General features: G+C 41.1%; 1 pseudogene across 1 annotated transcript; it reads left to right on the top strand.

The window, feature by feature from the left end:
- The first annotated feature begins 486 nt into the window (after positions 1 to 486).
- LOC307096891 (protein LMBR1L-like) lies at positions 487 to 1,968 on the top strand (annotated as a pseudogene). The gene has a single exon. The product of its transcript is annotated as a protein LMBR1L-like (transcript).
- Positions 1,969 to 22,875: the final 20,907 nt, after the last annotated feature.

Raw genomic sequence — 22,875 nt, 5'->3', positions numbered from 1 at the left:
TTTAAATCAAAAGCTAGAATTGATTAAGCTTAGTGAGAAAGGCATGTTGAACGCTGAGGTAGGCAGAAAACTAGGCCTCCTGTGCCAAACAGCTAGTCAAGTTGTGAATGCAAAGGAAAAGCTCTTGACAGAAATGTAAAATACTGCTCCAGTGAACACATGAACAATAAGAAAGAGAAACAGCCTTACTGCTGAGATGGAGAAAGTTTTTGTGGTCTGGATAGAAGATCAAACCGGCCACACCATTCCCTTAAGCCGAAGCCTAAGCCAGAGCAAGGCCCTATTGCACTTCAATTCTATGAAGGCTGAGAGAGGTGAGGGAGCTTCAGAAGAAGAGTCTGAAGCTAGCGGAGGTTAGTTCATGAGGTTTAAGAAAAGGAGCTGTCAGCAGGCTGCGGGGAAAGGCTCTCTGCTGGGTCCGGGTGCTTGGCAGCGGCTTTATCCCCGCAGGTCCTCCCCGGGCCCGGAGACACCCCCGCCCCAGTCATGCTGAGCAGAGTATGGAAGCAGCTGACTAAGAAGTGCTATATGTGCGAGAGCAGCTATTCCACGAGAGGGTCCGCGAATGTATTATCTGAACACTTCTGTTTGCGACACTCTACATCCTCTGCCACATCACCCTGACCCACTTCAAGAAGCCTGCTGAGTTCACTACAGTGGATGATGAAGATGCCACAGTCAACAAGATTGCTCTCGAGCTCTGCACCTTTACCCTGACGGTTTCCCTGGGTGCCGTACTGCTCCTGCCCTTCTCCATCATCAGCAGTGAGGTGTTGCTGTCACTGCCTCGGAACTACTACATCCAGTGGCTCAACAGCTCCCTCATCCATGGCCTCTGGAACCTCGTTTTTCTCTTACCCAACCTGCCCCTCATCTTCCTCATGCCCTTTGCATACTTCTTCACTGAGTCTGAGGGCTTCGCTGGCTCCAGAAAGGGTGTCCTGGGCCGAGTCTACGAGACAGTGGTAATGTTGATGCTCCTCACTCTGCTAGTGGTGGGCATGGTGTGGGTGGCGTCAGCCATTGTGGACAACAACAAGACCAGCAGGGAGTCACTCTATGACTTCTGGGAGTACTACCTCCCCTACCTCTATTCCTGCATTTTCTTCCTTGGGGTCCTACTGCTTCTAGTGTGTACTCTGCTAGGTCTCGCCCACATGTTCTCGGTTACTAGGAAACTGCTGGTCAAGCACGGGTGCTAGAAGACCTGGAAGAGCAGCTGTACTGCTCAGCCTTTGAGGAAGCAGCTTTGACCCGCAGGATTTGCAGTCCCACCTCCTGCTGGCTGCCTTTGGACATGGAGCTGCTGCACAGACAGGTGCTGGCTCTGCAGACACAGAGGGTCCTACTGGAGAAGCGGTGGAAGGCTTCAGCCTGGCAGCGCAACCTGGGTTATCTCCTGGCCATGCTGTGTTTGCTGTTATTGACGGGCCAATCCGTGCTCATTGTGGCCATCCACATCCTGGAGCTGCTCGTCGATGAGGCTGCCATGCCCCGGGGCTTGCAGGTGCCTCCCTGGGCCCAGTCTCCTTCTCCAAGCTGGGCTCCTTTGGTGCTGTCATTCAGGTTGTACTCATCTTTTATCTGATGGTGTCCTTGGTCGTGGGATTCTACAGTTCTCCACTCTTCCAGGGCCTGCAGCCCTGATGGCATGACACAGCCATGACACAGATAATCGGGAACTGTGTCTGTCTCCTGGTCCTAAGCTCAGCACTTCCTGTCTTCTCTCGAGCTCTGGGACTCACTCGCTTTGACCTGCTGGGTGATTTTGGATGCTTCAACTGGCTGGGCAATTTTTACATCGTGTTCCTCTAAGATGCAACCTTTGCGGGCCTCACCACTCTCTGTCTGGTGAAGATCTTCACCACAGCTGTTCGGGCAGAGCTGATCTGGGCTTTTGGACTGAACAGACTGTCATTGCCTGTCTCTGGCTTCCCCAGGGCATCTAGGAAGACCCAACACCAGTGACCTCCAGTTGGGGGTGAGAGGGGAAAAACTGGACACTGCCATCTGCTACCCAGTCCTGAAGCGACACCAGGAGTGGGTGATCCTTAGGACCTGGAATCTGAGAGGGGTGGGTGGCAGAGGGGAGCTGAACCATCTGCACTGTTGCATAATCTGAGCCAGAGTTTAGGACCAGGCCCCCTTGTTTTTCCAGATTTAACTGTGGGCCTTAGCATGGGGTAGGGCTGGGTGACTCGGGTCTGGCTCCTGATCCCAAATCTGTTAACACATCAATCTGCCTCACTGCTATTCCAGGCCATGCCTGTAGCCATGTTTACATGATTTGATGTGCAATAGGGTTGAGTGGGGACAGGGGAGGGATTGAGCAGGGGCAGACGTGGGGGGCAGATTGTCTCCCTTTGCCTCTGGTCCAGAAGACCCTAAGTACTGTGCTATCCTGGAGGGACTTTGGACCACCAGAGAGGTGAGGCTGTGGGAAAGAAAAGGCCACAACCATCAGCAATAAAGTTGATCCCAAAGGTTTTCTTTGTTTAAAAAAAGAAAGAAAGAAAGAAAAGGAGCTGTCTCCATAACATACAAGTTGAAATAACAAGAGCTGCTGTAGAAGCTGAAGCAAGTTATCCAGAAGATCTAGCTAAGGAAATTAATGAAGGTGGCTATACCAAAAAAAAAAAAAAAACACCAGATTTTCAATGTAGACAAAACAGCCTTCTATTGGAAGAAGTTGCCATCAGGACTTTCATGGCGAGAGAGGAGAAGTCAATGCCTGGCATCAAAGCTTCAGACGACAGGCTGACTGTCTAGTTAGAAGCTAACACAGCTGGTGGCTTTAAGTTGAAGCCAGTGCTCATTTACCATTCTGAAGATCCTAGGGCCCTTAAGAATTATTCTAAATCTACCCTGCCTGTGCTCTATAAATGGAACAACAAAGCCTGGAAGACTACACATCTGTTTGCAATATGGTTTACTGAATATTTTAGCTCACGATTGAGAACTATTATTCAGAAAAAAAGATTCCTTTCAAAATATTATTGACAATGCACCTGGTCACTCAAGAGCTCTGATAGAGATGTGCAATGAGATTGATGTTTTCACATCTGCTAACACAACATGCATTCTACAGCCCATGAATCAAGGAGTAATTTCAAGTTCTTATTATTTAGTAAATACACCTTGTAAGGTTATAGCTGCCATAGATAGTGATTCCTCAAATGGATCTTGGCAAAGTCAATTAAAAACCTTCTGGGAGAGTTCACCATTCTGACGCCATTAAAAACAGTCATGGGAAGAGGTCAAAATATCAACATTTAACAGGCATTTGGAAGAAGTTGATTCCAACCCTCATGGATGATTTTGAGGGGTTCAAGACTTCAGTGGAGGAAGTAACGGCTGATGTGGTGGAAACAGCAAGAGAATTAGTGTTAGAAGTGGATCCTAAAGATGTGACTGAATTCTGCAATCTCATAATAAAACTTTAACAAAGGAGGGGTTGCAGCCTATGGATGAGCAAAGAAAGTGGTTTCTTGAGATGGAATCCGCTCCCAGTGAAGATGCTGTGAGGATTGTGGAAATGACAACAAAGGATTTGGAATATTACATAAACTTAGTTGATAAAGAAGTGGCAGGGTTTGACTCCAATTTTAAAATAAGTTCTAATGTGGGTGAAATGCTACTAAATAGCATTTCATGTTACAGAGAAATAATCTGTGAAAGGAAAAGTCAATTAATGCAGCAAGTTTCATTGCTGTCATTTTAAGAAATTGCCACAGCCATCTCAGCCTTCATTAACCACTACCCTGATTAGTCAGTAGCCATCAACATCAAGGCTAGACCCTTCACCAGTAAAATGACTATGACCCGCTGAAAGCTCAGATGATGGTTAGCTTTTTAAAAAATAAAGTGTTTTAAAATTAAGGTATATAAGTTATTTTAGACATAATGCTATCCCACACTTAATAGACTATACTATAGTGCAAACATAAACTTTATATACATTGTTAAACCAAAAACTTCATGTAACTTGCTGTATTGCAATATTCATTCTTTTGCAGTGGTCTGGAACTAAACCTTAAATATCATATTACGAAGGTATACATGTATATTTTATATATTTACTTATTTATGGAATATAAATTCATAAAGTCAGAGTTTTGGTTTGTTTTTGTTCACTGTAGTTTTTGCAGTATCTAGAGCAATACCTGGTCAATAGCTGCTCAATAAATATTTGTTATATGAATAAACGTACATACAAATATTTATTACAGCATTGTTTGTAATCATTCCAACACCTTGTGAAATAGAGTCAGATAAATAACATCCCCATTTGTTCAATGAGAGGAAACGAGACACAGAGAGGTTAAAAAGCTTGTCCAGAGTCCCAGGACCAGTATCCAGCACAGTCTCAAGTGTAGAAGGCTGCTCGATCTCTGACTTAAACAGATTCCATAGTCCAATATATTCTAGTAAGAAAACGATTAGAATGACAAATCGGTTTACTCCCTAAAACATTATGTAACCTCTAAAAATGTATTCCTTTGGAGACAAATTTTCTATTTCTTTTATAAATACGAATTACTTCAAGCAAAATAGAATGCAAAAGGCTCTCAGTCATGCTGTCCAGATGTATATATGGAAAGTGGTTATCCTACTGTGAATTTTACTGGTAAGAATTATACTAGTAAGATGCTTATTGTATGAAGCATGTGAGGAATGTTGGGAATATAAATGTTGTATATTACATGCACTTATTGTAACCATATACTGTGGTATCATTTCATCAAATGAGACTATCTATTCCACTTTGTCTGAAGCCTAATATGAAGGAGAGAAAAAATACATTTTGAGGAGAATACAACTGAGCTTTTCCTTATAAAATATAGAGGATTGGATACTCTATAAAAACACCTAATGGCTATTAGTGTCAATAGAACTTATGAGCGCATATAGAGATGAAGAAGTCCTCTTAGTGTAAAGACATGCAACGAACACAGTCGACCTGTATCCATAATTGTGGGGAAGAGAAGGGAAGAGAGAGAGACAAAATCAACATGTGGCTATAGTGACAGGAAATAGGCAAATGGGCTGCTAGAGAGGGAGGGGACACACCAATGCCCCAGGCAGAAGTTCACAGTCAGGTGTTCATATCATATTGTAAGTATCTAAAGCTGTGTTCTTCAAGACAGGTACAAAGTGGGTAGATGAGCTGAGAAATTCCAAAAATGTAAATAGTGCAACATTCTTGCTCTCAAGGGTTTGTGTCTGATTATGAGTATGTCACATGGACAAAATGACATGCCTTTTCACCAGCTGGCATTGATGAAATGAAGTAAGCTATGCTAGCCCTTAGGATGTGGGAACTATGTACCCTGAAGGAATTCTCACACATGCACTCATGGAGACATGAGAGTGTGGCTGCCTACCCACAGGCTGAGCATTGGGAGCTGGGTGACATGCTGACTCGCTGTCCACCAGGCTGGGGGTCAATGCCTAATCATGACTTACCAGTGGGGATCTCCAGCTTCAGAGAATTTAAAAATTAACATAGCATGTTTGGAAAATCATTTGGAATTATGTATTAAAGCTAAATAAATGTACATATATGACCCAGCCATTCGACTCCTAGATATAATTAAAAGGAAATTTTTCCTATGTTCTCCAAAAGTCATGTATAAGAGTATTTGTGTCAGCACTATTCATAATAGTCCCAAAATGAAAGTTTTAAAAATGTTCATCATAATGCAAATGTGTATGAATACTTGTTCAATGAAATACCATATAGCAACAAAAACGAACAAAGTACTGCCTTATGGAACAACATGGATTAATGTTATTATAATGTTGGGTGAAAGAATCCAGACATAACAAAGTATATGCTGTGCAGGTGAAAATAATCTACAGTGGTTCCTATTGGTGGAGGCGGGAGGAACATAACAGGAATGGAGCAAGCTGAAGGCCTCTGGGCTGCTGATGGGGCTGTTTCTCAATGTGCATTTCACTCTGTGAAAAGTCGTCTATTGTACAGTTAAGATTTATGCACTTGTCCATTGTGCATTATTTTTAATTAAACTTGTATACTAAAAGGGGAACATATGGGCAAATATAAGTGAGTGCAGAATACAGAAGTTTGGCAAAGTGAATTCAGGGATGGGCTGATTAAGAATAATGGGTTGAAGAAGGTGAATTTTGAGATTTAGCTGAGAAATCTGGAGGGGAGAAGATGGGGCAGGCAGAGGACATAAAGTGCTTTGTTGAAGAAGAAATCCAATAATCTATAATAATAAAAGCATAATATGCTAATTAGACTGTACACCCTTCCAGAAGTTCTTCTGGATGATCGTCCGGATGAAGCCGGGGCTACGAGGGAAGCCTGGGTCCCGGGTGCCACAGGGAAGCTGGGGCCGGCATCTGGGGGAAGGAAGGCCTACTTTTGCAAGAATTTCGTGCATCGGGTCTCTAGTGATATATAAAGAGAAGTATATAGGATGAGATACAATGAGGAAGGAATTTAGATTTTGATATGTACTAGGGAACTACTGTTTTTCCTTTCACAATTTTTAATTTATAAATAATTACACAAATAGTATATAATGTGAGTATTTACATATAGGTAATATAAGTATAATTATACACATGCTACCCACTTGTTGAAAATTTAAAAAACAGAGAAGCATAAAGCCAAAAAATTACCTATAACTCCATTCTCCTTATAGAACACTAGAGGCCTGGTGCACGAATTCGTGTAGGGGTGGGGTCCCTCTGGGTGGCCTGCGGGGATCGGACCAAAACCTGCAGTCCAACACTGCCTGCAGCTCCTACCTGCTGCTCCCACCCATCCCAGCCCCACTGTGCCTGCCGCAGCTCGCACCCAATCAGTCCCAATCAGGAGAGGCTTGCACCAGCCGTGAGCCCTGCATCTGGCACCCTCCCAAGAGGAGTGGCCTGTGGGATCGGGTGGAAACCAGCTCTCCAACATCCCCCATGCGGGTCCCAGATTGTGAGAGGGCACAGGCCAGGCTGAGGGACCCCACCAGTGCACAATCGGGGCCAGGGAGGGACTGCGGGAGGGCTCCAGGACTCAGTCCCGATCGACCCCAGCAGCAAGCTAACCTACCGTTTGGAGCGTCTGCCCCCTGGTGGTCAGTGCACATCATAGCGAGCAGTTGAATGGCTTTAGCATATCATTAGCATATTACGCTTTGATTGGCTGAACAGTCGACTGGTCACTGGACAACCGGGCACTTAGCATATTAAGCTTTTAACCTTTTGCACTCGGATGTCAAGTGTGACTCGACACGGTTAGCATCGGTAGCAGCTCTATGTCGAATTGTATTGAATGCATCAATAATTTGAAATATAAAAAAATCCAAATAAATAAGTTTGTATGAAAAGAAACTCCAGTTTTTTATTCTACTGCCGTGCTTTGTAAAATCTGGGGTATTTAAAAAATTAAATCCCGAGTAGAATAAAGGAATCGAGAAAAAAGCAAGTGAGTGCAAAGGGTTAATATATAGGATTGTGGCATCCTCTACATTTCTATGTTGAAAATTATGGAGATATAATTTGAGGATTAATATTAATCATATGGAAGTTTAATATTAAATACCTTGAAGTAATAGGTGGGTCAGAAGACCTTTAAGCTTTGCATGCTACCCAACTCCAATTTGCTGCCAAGAAGCTGACATTATCTTAAGAAAGGTTTCTGCACAGGGCAGACCTTTTTTTCCTCTCAACTAATTGAGTTATAATCTTTCTATTAAGACAAACATGTCCAAGGTCTCTAACGCAGTTACAAATCACATCCATCCCAAATAAAAGTATCTATCGGAGAGGTGAAGAATGTTTGTCTTTTCCTATACATTTTATCAAATCTAGAATTTAGAACTTAAGAGGTGTGGCTTGGGAAACAAAGAATTTTGACCATGGTCCAGCTACAATACCAAACAAAGGATGGGTTGAGGCCACAGAATAAGATAGGGTGAAAGACCTCCAAGGAAAAAAGGTAAAAACCAAGTTCATTAATTTTTTTCTCTCTCAGTATAATTTCCATATCTTCTTCCATGCTGTTGTGTTTGATGGGGGTGAAATTGGGAGCAAACTTGTGAAGTTACTGCAAGTAGGGAACTTATAAAATCTTCATCAAAGTCCCTCCTGGCATGAACTAAGGCAATATTTACTTCTCATGACTTGGGGTACAACTTGCTATTGTCAACAAAATTCCCTAATATCTGGACATTCAGTCTGTCTTTACCATTTTTTCCCCCCCAGAGAGCACAGCTCCAAAGAATCCTGGTAGTTGAAACAAATTTACTCCATCCTCAGTTGTTTCTGTACACAGCTGTGATAACCAGTGGGTTTCTCCCTTCCTCAAGAACAGCAGCTCTAAAGTTCTTGACATTGGTTCTTTGGGAAAGATACTCACCTACATGGGAATACAATTTAGCCATAGCTTATACTTTCCTAAATTCAGTGAACATTTTAGAAATACCATTTTCAGTAAGGATGGTGATTGTTTATTATTTAGATAGCAAATATTGATGAAAATAGAGAGGAAGTAAATAATCCAAGGACATGGTTGTTGCTTGTCCATGAACTGAAAATGGAAATTTAGAGTTAAATCCAAGGTCATCAATTAGGAAGTACAAAGCCTGCTTAAGGAGCATTCAGAGATTAGAGGTAACATTCCAGGAAATGCAGGGAAAGCACTTATGTACCCTTGAATGCTTAGTTCAAGGGCATCTGATGCTCATGTGGTTTGTTAGAAAAGGATTCCTGTGCCTTTCACAAATATAAAGCTCCAGTTCACTCTGAGGAAACAATTACTGGGAAAGGTAAAACCACTGTGGGAGAGGGCAAAAGGACCTCCTATTCTCATATCAACTCATATTGAGAATAATGGCAGAGTTCTATTGGTCCAGAGGGACTAATTTGTCCCTGTGTCTCACTGAACAGTTGCTGGGATTCCCTGGGTGGTTCAGAAAAGTATGCCTTAGATCACCATCTACCTAAGTCCATTAAAATGGATGTGTCCTTCATTTCACACAAACTCACGCCTAAAGTCTTACGTTTACAAATAAAACATAGCTTGTTTGCATTATGAAAGAATTCTTTACACAAGGATAAGCTTCAAGATGTCCTTAAATAGCAAATTACCCTGGTGTGTTTTACAATAGGATATCATGTACGGTAATTTGATCACAATTTTTCTAGGAGCACATCTTCGGGGTCAAGAGTGGAATGCCTATATGATCACGATGGCCGTTGATGTGGCTAAATGTCCCAGCACACGAGGTATTGGTGCCAGATGAATTATTGTAGTACTGTACTTCCCGACCACTGCAGAGTGTTTAAGAAAGAGACCAGTCTCATAGAAAGCTTTATATTCTAACTGCTGATCCAGGGGATGAAAACCCAGCAGGGAAGGAGCAAGAGTAATTCTGCTTTGGCTTTATTTAATGAGGTATTATTTTGGTTAGCTTCTGTACTGATGAAGTAGTAGTTGTTTGGAGACACTCCCTCAATGGAATTCCTGCAAACATTTGATACTTTGAAGAAATTATCAAACATTTTGACTTAAAGTGAAAATAATGGCGAGGGTCATGCTATTAGAATCAAATGGGACAATGCACAAGAGTGCATTTATCCAAAAGAGTGCTATACAAATATCAATAATTGTTATTATTCCACCCTCCCAGTATTAATCATAACAAAATACTTGATTCCAGTGTATAAAATGAACAAGCATTGGGTTTGCTTCTGCATCCAAAAAAAAAGGCAATGAAAATAAGTCTCCAACAAAAATTTTTCCAAAGTATCAAATTCAAACGTTTAAAAAAGGAAATAAAAGTGGGAAGCATATATGTTCACTAAATTCAAAGCTGATGAAATGGTATAAGCTTTGCAATCACGGCAGAACTGTCCTGCATGAGTGGAGTCCCACTTCCATCTGTTCTGGAACATGCAATGAGCAATGAGCCCAGTGAACTATCTTGCAAGTGCTTCAGGCCTCTCAGTATTGTGAGCACAGCTTATCAGCAGGAAAAATCATTAAGCAGCAGGAAAGAGAAACAAAAAGCATAATAAGTGAAAGGGGGCGACTGGAGAGCTGTGGGGAGAATGGGAGAGGTGGGAATTGACAAGAAGAGGTGGTAAATTCTATGATGGGAATAAAACATGCAGTGATGGGGTTAAGGAATCTGGGGGTAGGTGTGGGGGAAAGGACTTCGTAAGGAGAAACTAGAATGAACTATGACTCACTAGGGTAAAGAAGAATTATATTAACAATCAGAAAACAAAACCAACAAAAACCAGAGGGGGAAAAAAACTGTGCGATGGATATAGTGATACCACAGTAATGAAACTTTCCATTTAATTTTCAAAACAATGGGCCTGAAAGCTACTTCCATTGACATTTTAGGAGTAGAATGCACGCTCATAAGCCATTAGGGTACCATTACCCAGCACAGTAACTTCCTTCCCAGCTTGAAAGAAGAAATGTACCTTTTATGGTTCTTCCAACATGAGTGGTTAATCATTTGGCAAGATGTAGTTCTTATATTTACATTTTTCTAGGGTGTCATAACATTATTAAGTGAATATTACTAATAATGAGCCAAAAAGAGCTCATTGGTAATATCAAAATCTGTTTTCTTTTGTTCTGTATTCTGATACCCAGAATCCCATGGGGACCATATTAGGAAATTGAAGAACTTTTTATTTGACCCTCCATTATGAGACAAACGAAATCACTGATTTATCAAGCAGGGACAATGTGTACTTTATTTCGTATCCAGGCTATTAGATATGAATGGGCAGGAGATGAAGATGATTTATGCAATAGAATGATTCTCCCTTTACTCATTTATCTAAAATAATCAGTCATTTAGAAATGTTAAATTTTTCTTGTGTTGAAGCCAAATGTCCCTAAAGTTTGGCCGCAAAGGTTCATCACCAGAACCATCATTTGCATGACTCTCTGGCTAGTATGCAAAAAAATCAAAAGAGCTGATGACTCTGGGGGAGATTGGAGGGTGGGTATTGACTGGGAAGGACATGAGGGAACTCTCTGGAATGATGGTCATGCTGGAGAAAATGTAATCTTATAGAATAAAAGACTAATATGCAAATAGACCAAACTGCAGAACAACCGAACAACCGGTGCGCTGACCACCAGGGGGCATATGTGGAACATGGAAGGCATTTGCAGCAGGTGGCAGAGTGTGGAACATGGAGGGCAGCGGTTGTGGCGGGATGATGGAGCAGGTTAGCGGGGGTGCCAGACCAAGGCGGGGTGACGGTCACTGTCATTGGGTCGAACCTCTAGTAGTTACTGAAAATTCTTTGCTCCCGCGCACCGTGGTCCCACCTGGCACTCGCACCTGCTGCTGGCTCTGGCCCTGATCACTCGGCACCATCAGCAGGTGCAAGTGATGGCTGCTGGCTCCAATCGCCCCTCAGGGCTTCTCCACCTCCCCCTGCTCCTGAGGGGCGATCAGGGCAGCAGCCACTGCTCGTACCCACTGAGGATGCAGGCCCCGCTCGCACCGCGCTGCTGGTGCCAGCCCCAATCGCTCTGCACAGTCAGTGGGTGTGAGCCTGGGAGGACTGTGTTGCGTAAGAGCAAAGAATTTCCAGTAACCACCAGAGGCTTGCCCCGATGACAGTGACTGGTGCCCCGTCTTGGTCTGGTGCCCCTGCTCACCTGCTCCACCATCCTGCTGTGGCTGATGCCCGCTATGTTCCACGCTCTGTGGCCTGCTGCCGACTCCCATTACGTCCTGCGCACGCCCCCTTGTGGTCAGCACACATCATAGCAACCGGTTGTTCAGTTTTTCGATTGTTCCGCTATTCAGTCTATTTGCATATTAGGGTTTTATATATATAGACTAGTGGCCTGGTACACAAAATTTGTGCACAGGGGTGGGGTTGTCCCTCAGCCCGGCCTGCACCCTCTTCAATCTGGGATCCCTCGGGGGATGTCCGACTGCCGGAGATCAGGCCTAAACCAGCAGTCGGACATCCCTCTCACAATCTGGGACTGCTGGCTCCTAACCATTCACCAGCCTTCCTGCCTGCCTGATCACCCCTAACCACTCTGCCTGCCAGCCTGCTCACCCCCAACTGCCCCCCACTGCTGGCCTGCTCACCCTCAACAGCTCCCCCACCAGCCTGCTCACCCCCAACTGACCCCCTGTTGGCCTGATCGCCCCCAACTGCCCTCCCCCACCGGCCTGCTCACCCCCAACTGCCCTCCCCTCCTGGCTTGATCACTCCTAACCGCCTCTGCCTCGGCCCACCACCATGGCTTTGTCTGGAAGGTCTCCCGGAAGGTCTCCCAGTCTAATTAGCATATTACCCTTTTATTAGTATAGATATCTCAATAGGGGTTAAGATTACACAGATATATACATTTGTGAAAACTCAGCAGATTAAAAAGAAATTCAGTGGATAAACACTTAAGATTTCTACATATTTATCATATGTAAATTTTACATTAAAATCTACAAATAAACATTGAATTTTAGCTAATGATATATATGCTGAAGATTTAGGGAGAGATGTTTTGATGTCTGCATTTTAAAATGCATAAAACAGTAGGTTTATTGGTGGCTAGAAGGATGCATATATAGAGGGACAGATAGGTGACAAAGCAAGTACAGTAGTATATTAATGGGTTATGCAGTTGGTGACCATAATATTCTGTTTGTATATTTGAAAATTTCATAATAAATGTTGGGATAAAAGAAGAAGAAATTCCTCTCTCCTTGAAAATGATTGTATGGAAGACAAATCCGTATTCGAACAGGAAAGAATTTTGAGCTGAGATCCAGGCCTTGCATGCAAATTGGAGACCCAGGCAGGGTTTCTCCATTCCAGCTGTTAGGTCTCCATCTCTTGGGAAGTTACATTCAGTTCTGGGAGAGAAATTCCTTTTTAATAAATGTACCCAGCACTTGCTAGCCCAATCCATCTTGCCCACGTCCCATTCTTTTGTCCGTTGGGGCCATTCTTTTATTCATTACTTTTGGGAATGGCATTCGGCTGAAAAGGCAGCATGAGAAGTATTGCTACTATATTTATGGAAAATGCGTGGGCGCCGGATTTATAGATGATACAGAGTTGTAAAGGAAAGGAATGGGGCAGTTTCTGCTCTTAATGGGATGGTAATAGGGCAGTGGAGGTGGATTAGAAAAGAAGACAGAAAAACCTAATAATCAAATTGCTAATAGAAAATGTTTTCTCCTATAGGCTATGTTGGCATTGTTGCACTTGGGAAGTTAGGAAGCTTGAAAAGTGAGCTCTAAGGGGCTACTGATGAGACCCCTATGTGAGAAAAGGGGCCACTTCCGGATGTTTAACCACTGGGCTCCTTCTCTTTCTCATGTCCTCAGTCAGTAAATCCTCAAACTTCAAGAATTTATTATCTTTTTGCCTCTCTTATCCTCAGAATGCTTTACTCCCAAGCTGAAATGCCAAGTTAGATGTACCAGTAGGTCCCCTGATTCTCTTATTTTTCCTGCACACAAGAAGAAGCAGGATTTCCTTTGAAGCGTTTGTTCTTATTTATTACCAGAAAAGCAGATTAATAAGTAACTGCCATGGAGAAGCTATAAAGGTTGAGAAGGCCCACAACTTCTTAAGGTTAAAGTTAATTTATTTTATTTTATTTTAGAGAGAGAGAGAAATATTGATGTGAGAGAGAAACATTGATCAGTTGTCTCCTGTATGCACTCCAACTAGGGATGGAACCCATGACCTGGGTATGTGCCCTGACCTGGAATTGAACTGGTGACCTTTTGGTGTACAGGACAATGCTCAACCAACTAAGCCACACTCACCAGGGCTCAAAGCAAAAGTTCTTGGTGTCTATTTTCTGTTCTCTTTTCTAGCTGGTATTAAGAAACCATGGAGAACTGCCTTCAACGTTTATTCTTGAAATTGTTCCTCAGAACTCCTTGTTGCTTTTGATGCTGGTCCTTTCCAGATCCCTGATATCTGGTTTCACAGGCTCTTCCTTACATGAACATCTGAAATGAAGTTTATAAGGCATATCCCATTTAGGTTCACACTGTTCTCAAATAGGTGATTACATATTGGGATCCCTGGCCAGCCACTCTCTTCTCAACAGTCTTCATGTCCAACCTTGGAACTACCTCCTTAAACCTTTACTCGCTTGGAAAACTTGTTTGCACAAAAGCTGTGGATTGATAGCTCATAGGTCACGCAGCAAAGACTCAAGCCAATTCAAAACCTACTCTCTTTCCATTAAACTGTTGTTACTGAACTAAAGGGGTTTGTTCACCTGTATACCTCACTCAAAGCCCAATTAAACGCAAACATAAATTTGCAGCCAAGATGTAAAGGTGTATTAATTAAGAAAATAGTGCCACACCCGGAGTCACAGCTGAAGATGTCTGGACCTTCAGCTCTACTTTATTTCCTGAAAATAACAGTTGTCAGATACATAAATATGTCTAGATAAATAGAACCTCAGAAGTAAGCACATGCAGAGAGAGAAAAAAAGATGTGGATTGGATTTGCCTTATTTTTACTAGACAATGTTAATATGGCTTTGGAAAAGGCTAGTTTATATGTCTTTTGTAGGTGAAAGACTATGTATTGTGATTTTTTTTCTTAACTCTTGGGAGCATATTATTGCAGTTCATAACATGGGGAATATTTTAAAAGATCCAATCCCAGCTTTAATTGCATGTAAATTTAGATTCTTAAATAACTACTCTCCCAGTGTAACAAGCAAAGAACCAGTGACCATTCTATTCTTGCTTAGTCCTCCTAAGGATTAAACAAGGCCAACAAACAGAATCAATCCTTGGAGGAATGAGAAGACATAGTATGAGTCAACATCGGAGACTTTCTGGAGTAATTCTTACTTACAAGTAATTTATTCTCTTTGAAAATTATGAAATGTGCATAAAACATGATTTAACTTTTATGCCCTTATAAGTATGCTTATGTAAGTAACAGTCAAAAACATTTTTAAAGGCAGTTCTTTGCCATAACACATGTCCTAGATCTTGGTTTTGGGAACACCGTCACCATAGAGATAGAAACATGTGGCCCAGATTACAACATGTTCTTGGTTTCCTAATTTTATTGACAAGAATTATGTTTATTTCATGTCATAATGATGGGTAATGAATTTTAGGTCAACTCATATTCCTTCAGTAAAGAATGAAAGTCTTATTCAAAACACCATACCTGACTCTCATTCCAGTACATATATGCATGTACACACACACACACACACACACACACACACACACACACCCCACAATTTGCTCATCAAGAAAGAGCTGTTAGATTGGTTATAAATTACAGTATAATTTGTGCTAAATGACATTTAGCTTTGCAGAGGGCCCAGTTCCCACACACTGTGACCATAAAAAACCATGAGTAGTTTTAAAAAGGAGATGCTTTCAGCTCTGGACCCTGGATAACAAAGCCAAAGTAAAAAGAACATGCATCAAGTGCCAAACAGCGAAAGCCTAATGACCACAAAGACCATTAGGAAATGGGCAAACAAAATTAACTCCCAGTGGGAGTTTCAGGCTCTCTGAGCACATGTCCTTGGCTTCATTAGCCTCCCCCTTCAGCCAGGGCCAGAGTCCCTATCAATATTGGATATTCCTTGCATCTTTGGTAGCCAGAGAGGGCAATTAACTCTACCATGGACCTAGGGACCTAGACAGAAAAATGGCGACACAGTACTATTCTGAATCCATCTATCTGAGCTTTTGACTTAAAAGAAAGCAGAGGTCAGGAAGAACCAATTATATCGAAAAGATTAAGTGCCTATTTCTTTTTTCAATTAATGTTTGTATATGTGTGTCTATATGTGTGTGCGTAATGCTGGTAACTATCGGTTTTACTTTAATTCTCCTTTTCCTTAACACGTTTATCCATATCAATTAGGGTTCCTTCTTCTCTCTCTCTCCCTCTCCTGGGATTGCAAATGCACTTTAATTCAACAAAGAAACTGGAGGAGGGAGCATATAGGGGGGAGTGGGCCTAGTATTTATATCAGCAATTTGAGAAATAAGTGGAGATGCCCTAGTTATGAGGGTGTTAGAGCAAACATGTCAAACTTGCCGCCCACGGGCCGCATACCTCGTTTATTTGGCCCGTGTTAGCCTATGAGTTTGACATGCTTGTGTTAGAGGACCTGAAAGAGCAAGCAGGGAAAGGTAAGGCAGTCAGGGATGAGTAGCTGCAGACACCACTATCTCTCCCAGGTGGGAGAAATAAAGGAAGGAAGTGGTGCATCAAAGCCTGGAGTAAGGGCCACCAGTGAAGCTAGAGGCACAGTGGATCTGCCCAGAGGAAGCAGGAGCCATGGGGAAGAAGCAGCTGCTGCTAGGGCAGGCAGGAGAGCATGGTGAGCGGAGGAGACACACCCTGGCTTCCCACTTTCTTTTGCATCTTATCTCCTTCCAGTATCTTCCACTGGCTAACGCTACATTGCATAGGAGCCTGTTTAACATGACTTCTCAGGGTCAGCATTCCTGCGATACAGGGCGGGCGGCAGGAAGGTGGGGAATGTATTTAAGGATGAAGAGACAATGAAGGTTCAAAAGCTCACCTGATTTTTTTTCTCATCCACCTCTCATTTGAAGCCCATGGTTATGTAAAGAAAGGCTCTTCCCTGCACAGCTGTGTTAGGGAAGAGAGACACAACACGTAAAATGCCGTGGCTAACGCTCTCCTATGGTTTTACGACATCCAGTTTTCATCAGAACAGCTCAGTTAGGATACAGTAGACTCTTATGAATTCTAAGGAAGTGAAGTGCTTTAAAAACATAAGTACTGCTACATGTTTAAAAGCAAGAGGAAAGTTTAAATAAAACATTAAAAAGTTAAAGATTTTATTATTCAAGTAAGTTCTATTCATAAAAATTTCTATTTTCTTTCCCTAGGAAGAATAACTCAACAAAGTCCATCCATTGAAAATATCAGTAAAGGTCACACATGGAACATCTAGACGACCCTCAGTTCCAGAGTTATGTCATGACTGGGTCTGTGCTCAACTGCTGTGTGGGAGATGGAAATCAGAAGGGTAATCCTCTTCTCTCATCCCTCATAAAATAAAAGGGTCAGTTCCCTTTTTTTCATGTCTTTTTACCTTCTCCATTTGAATGGGTGAGTACTCATTTATAAATACTAGTTATTTTCAATGTGAGAGAGACACATCAATCAGTCACCTCCCGGGTGCTCCCCAGGTGGAATTGAACCGGCAGTCCTCCGGTCTGTGGTCTGATGCTCTAACCACTGAGCAGCCAGCTGGGCTATAAATACTAGTTTTATTTGCTCACATCAACCTAGTTGTGTTCACAAAATTCAGACAAACACATATTCAAATAATTTCCATGTGTCTAAAATTATTTGTAATTAGAAATGTTGGTTTATGAGAAAGGAAAATTATTTTCCTTGCCCACACATAATAGGTCTTGTCAGCCACACACTCTCCTAGTTTTCTAATTTGTAATGTGATATGATGGCACTTTTTGACAGTAACTAAAATGATCTATGGCCATAGGGATATAGTCTCATGGTTATAAGAAAGATTTATGATTCTGGTTATGAAGGATATTTTACTCCTCAGCAACATTACAGGCATGGCTGAGAGCCCAACAAAATCGAAATAACTGTAGAGAACGAGCAAGCTTGTCAGGTAATAAAGGAAGTTCTTCAAATCAATGGTAAGGTTACATAGGGGCTGGGGTTTGATTACAGGTATAATTGCAATGCTACTTTATAATTTTAACTCAAAGATTTCTAGACCTGCATCTGCTTATATTTAGGCAAGTAAATTTCCTTTAAAAAATAACTGAAAAGCAAGAAGGGATTAAGTACTTTTAAAACATTAATCACATAATCCTATGCCCTAGCATTTGTTTTCAGTGACATGTTGACTCTATGGAAAGAATGCTCCAGAAATTGTCTCTATTCAGCCCTAGCTATTTTGCAGAATGGTCTTTTAAAATTGAATGGACTGCAATTAAACATGGAAGTAATGCCACATTTAGATTCAGGCTTGGAAACTAAAACTACCCCCTTTTGTTTATTCATTCATTACCAGGGAGTGATGATTAAGAAACTCAAGGTCGGCTGAGTTATTCCACGGTCATTGTCCAAAAATGAAGGATTCTAATTAAAACGCAAGGTGGTAGCCTAAAAGATTATCCATACATGTGAAATGACTATACCAGAAGCAAGTATAAATTAGGTAATTTCACTTTTCTCCTTTTGTAAGTATCACAAAATACCTAGTCAATAGCTAATTTTGTAAATAATTTAATGCCATATTATAATATTATCAACTGGGGATAATTTGCCTCCAACCTGAATTCTGGCATCCTTAATGTGGTTTCATGTACCAACATAATGCACATCAAATTGACCCCATGATTACTTTCTAGTCAATTTTATTCAAATGTGTTAAACCTTTTCCTTTTAATGGAAAAGAATTAGAAAACTGCGAGCATCATTCATTTTAATAGCAGCATAATGATAAAATATCAGTGATGGTCAAAATTTAACAAATGCCATATTTTAAAAACATACGAGCTTTAAATACTCCCAGTGAGCAACCAATAAGTTTTTAAATGAAACTATTCTACAGTTCATTATTATTTTAAAAATTAGTAGTGGAAGAACAATTTTTACAGATATTGATTCTACTGGAAGAATTCTGTTTTTCTTCATAACAGTCTTCCAATACTGATCCTTCTCTTCCCCCTCCCTCCACCTCCCACACCCCATAAACTAAACTGGTGATATAAGGCAGGAAAAGAACCTTTGTTTATAAAAACAAAAAACAAAACTGCTATAACAGCAGACTATTTGAGATGATTTGCTTGAAATAGTAGTTCAAATAAGAGTTAGTGTGGTACATATTATCATATTCCATATTCTTTTGAAGAGGAACCTTGTCAAGGCGGGATTCCGTAAGGGAATTACTTTCCCCATGTCATTCACCCTGAGCATCTGAATTCAGATGCTGATGGAATAGCAGGGGTCCTTAAACATTTTTGGGTTATAGACCCTTCAAGAAACAGATAAAGCTTTAAACCTTCTCCGCAGAAAAATGCTTAGTCACACATCCACACAAAACGTGGTGTAAAATTACTCAGCGGTCACTACTAAAGGGGTTCTGCAGACTTCATGTCAACAATCCCTGATGTATCAGGTAACCTGGAGTGGTTCCTTAACTTGAGATATTTGTGAACATAATAAAAATATATCATTGAGGAGAAAAAAATAATTTATGAAATAAAAATATATCAAGTTAACTCCCAACATTCAACAATTATTTACAACTAGAGGCCTAGTACATGAAATTGATGCACTCGGGGGTGGGGGGGGGGATCACTCAGCCCAGCCTGGAGCCCCAGCCAGGAGCCCCGTGATTGATAGCCCCACAGAGGGAGGTCCTGCCCACCTGCTGCAGCCCACCAGTCTGTCGGTGGCCTGGGCCTCCCTCTTTGGGGCAATTGCAGAGCCCTCCTGACTGATTGCCCCACTGGCTGGTAGCCTGGGCCTCCCTCTGTGGGGTGATTGTGGGGTGATGGTGGGGCCCTCTGACCAATCACATCACACCTGCCTTGGCTGGCCTTGCACCAGTGCGTGTCATAGAGTGGTCATCCGGATGGTCATTCTGCTGTTCGGTGGTTGGATAGATTTGCATATTATGCTTTTATTATTATAGATAAGTAGAAATATTATATGATGAGGCAATATTAATTTCTAATGATTTACTGCTCTGGTCCAGATTTCTCCTCTCTAAATACAAAAGTTTGGCTTAACTTTTGGTGTGGGCCACATGTCAGTCTTGTTATATGATAGGGTGCCATTTCCTTGTGCCATAGTTTTTCTTGGAATAGTTAACTAAGCCTGCCTCTATAAGTGTGATTATTTTCAGTACATTCTAAGTACAGAATTGGGCTTAATTGATTATGCTAAAATTTTGCTGCCTAATAATATGGTCAATCAAGTCCTTCTCTGTTTCTTGTGTTTTTTTTTTTTTTTTTTCATCAAGTCACAGCTTTTCACCTGGTATGGGATCTACCTCACTACTTTGGGCCCTTACGTCACCCACCACCTGCCTCCATGGTTAGGTCTTTTGGTAGCGGGTCCCAAGCTGAAACGGACTCGAACAATGAAGAGAGGATGTGTTCTATTATACAGTATGTTCCTCATTGTAACAGATACTTCACTGCTAAAACAATATGGCATTTTCAGCCTGAGACAATCAGAAAACCTTGCGCTGTGTGAGAGCGGCAACCCTCTCTGCCCTGCGCACTACTACATCATGATTCTTAGAGGAGTGCTTGTCACAGATGCATGACCAGACTGATGTGGGCTAACATTATAAAAAATAAAGTCCAAGTCATTGCTTTAATTTTTTACTGCTTGTATTTAAACAAACTGGGTCAAAATTCAAAGACAGGTTAACATTTGGTTCTTTAAAACTTATCAAAATGTGAGTATTAGCTTGTGGTTCAGTTAAGCTTGATACAATCTTAAGGTTTAAAAATTTCTTCATTGAAATATATTGCAAATTGAAAAGAAAAAGGAACAACAGACAATAGAAAAATACAGAGGATTTGCTTATCTTTCATAGGTCAGAAAAGAGAGACGAATTAGCAAGATGGGGGGTTTTAGAAGAGAACCAGAAATGTTTAAAAGATCAAATGGAAAGTATAATATTGAAAGCCATAAAGATAAAATTAGGAATTCATAGATGGATTTAACAACAGGTAAGAAAATAACCTTAAGGTGCTAGAGAAATGAGTCGTATTAACTTCAAAGGAACAACAGTAACAATAACAGCAAAGTTTTCAATGGGAACAATAGAAGCCAGATCACTGGACTATCTTCAAACATTGGGAGGGAAAATGGCCTATCCAGAATTCTATGCAAGCAAAAGTAACCTGCCAAAATGGAGGCAAAATACCTTTATTTTTTTATTTTTTTAGGATAAAAGTGGAATAAAATAGATAAAACCCAAAATGAGATGAATCAGTTATAGGAAAATCTGCACTAACAGAAACACTAATGGGATTTGTTTAGGTCGAAGAAACATGGTCCCAGATGGAAATGTGGATGTACAGTATAATTGATCATTTTAACAGAATAATTGAGAAAACCATAGGGTTTTATCAATAGATAGAGGAAAAACAGTTGTTAAATTCAACATCCATTCATGATTTTAAAAATCTTAGAAAACTAGGAGTAAGAGAGACTTCTTTCACCTAATAAGGGGAACCTACAAAAACACACAGGGAGCATCATTTTCCCTCCCAATGTTTGAAGATAGTCCAGTGATCTGGCTTCTATTGTTCCCATTGAAAACTTTGCTGTTATTGTTACTGTTGTTCCTTTGAAGTTAATATAAAATGGTAAAATATAAATATCATGCTCTTCCTCTCCTTCCTTCCCCTAGGAACTGGACCCAGACAAGTATGCCCACCATGACAACTTCTATTCAAAATTTTACTGGAGGTAGGATGAAGGAAAGAAAGAAATGGCATAAGACTTGGAAAGAAAGGAATAAACTGTTATTATTTATAGATGATATGGTTGTATATGTAGAAAATACATATGACTCAGATTAATCACTAGAATTAAAAGGTAATTTTATCAAGGTTGTCATGTATGTCTCTATATAAGCAACAAACATAAGATGAAACAAAGGTAACTTTTATAGTAGCATCAGAAAAATAAAATACCTATGAATAAAACTTATAAAAAATATAAAATAGTATTGAGAAAAATTAAAAAGACCAAAAGAAATAGAGGGGCATATTCAGTTCATGGATTGGAAGTTTTAATATTGCACAGATGTTAATCATTCCAAACTGATATATAGCTATAGAGTAATTTCAGTATCCCAAATCTACACATGTATCGTCATTTATGACAAAGGAGGCACTACCCAGCAGCATGCAAAAGACAACCTTTTCAATAGCTAGTATTGGGCCAATTGAATATCCATATGGAAAAAAGATACTCCTTGATCACCCACAAATAACAATTCCAGGTAGATTATAGGTTTAAATGTGAAAGTATAATAAATAAAGAATGTGACATAGGAGAATATCATTATGATCTTGGAGAGGCAAAGATTTCTTTAAAGGACATAAAAGACACTATATATGACAGAAACATTGACCACATTAAAATTAAGAACTTTTCATCAAAGGTACATTTAAGAAGTGATGTCACTTATATGTAGAATCTAAGGAATACAATAAACTGATGAATAAAATAGAACCAGAGGTATGGAAACATGAAACAGACTGATGAATCTCTGGGGGAAAGCAGGGGAGGGAGGAGATTAACCAAAGAACTTATATGCATACCAGAGGCCTGGTGCATAAAATTCTTGCATGGGTGGGGTCCCTAGGCCTGGCTGGCGATCAGGGCCTATCAGGCCTGGGAGCCTGGGGGCCTGCCAGCTGCCGGACAGGGCTTGGTGGCTGCCAAATGGGAGGACAGGGGAGGGACCGTGGGAGGTTGGCTGGCCGTGGAAGCTTGGCTGTGGGAGCTCACTGACCACCAGGGGGCAGCTCCTGCGTTGAGCATCTGCCCCCTGGTGGTCAGTGTGCCTCATAGCGACTGGTCGACCAGTCATTCCGGTCATTTGGTTGTAACGGTAGCTTAGGCTTTTATATATATAGATATGCATTGCTCATGAACATAGACAATAGGATGGTGAAGGCCTGGGGTGTGAACTGGGTGGTGGGGAACAAAGGGGGAAAAAGGGAGACATCTGTAATAATCTTAACAATAAAGATAATAAAAAAGTGAAAAGAATCTGGTATGGGAGAAGGTATTGCAATACATATAATTAACAAAGGACACATCCTATATAATAAAAGCCCAGAGATCAAA

Source organism: Cnephaeus nilssonii, assembly GCF_951640355.1.
Source record: "Cnephaeus nilssonii genome assembly, chromosome: 3".
In the NCBI taxonomy this organism is placed as follows: Eukaryota; Metazoa; Chordata; class Mammalia; order Chiroptera; family Vespertilionidae; genus Cnephaeus; species Cnephaeus nilssonii.
This window is presented reverse-complemented; position numbering and strand designations above follow the sequence as displayed.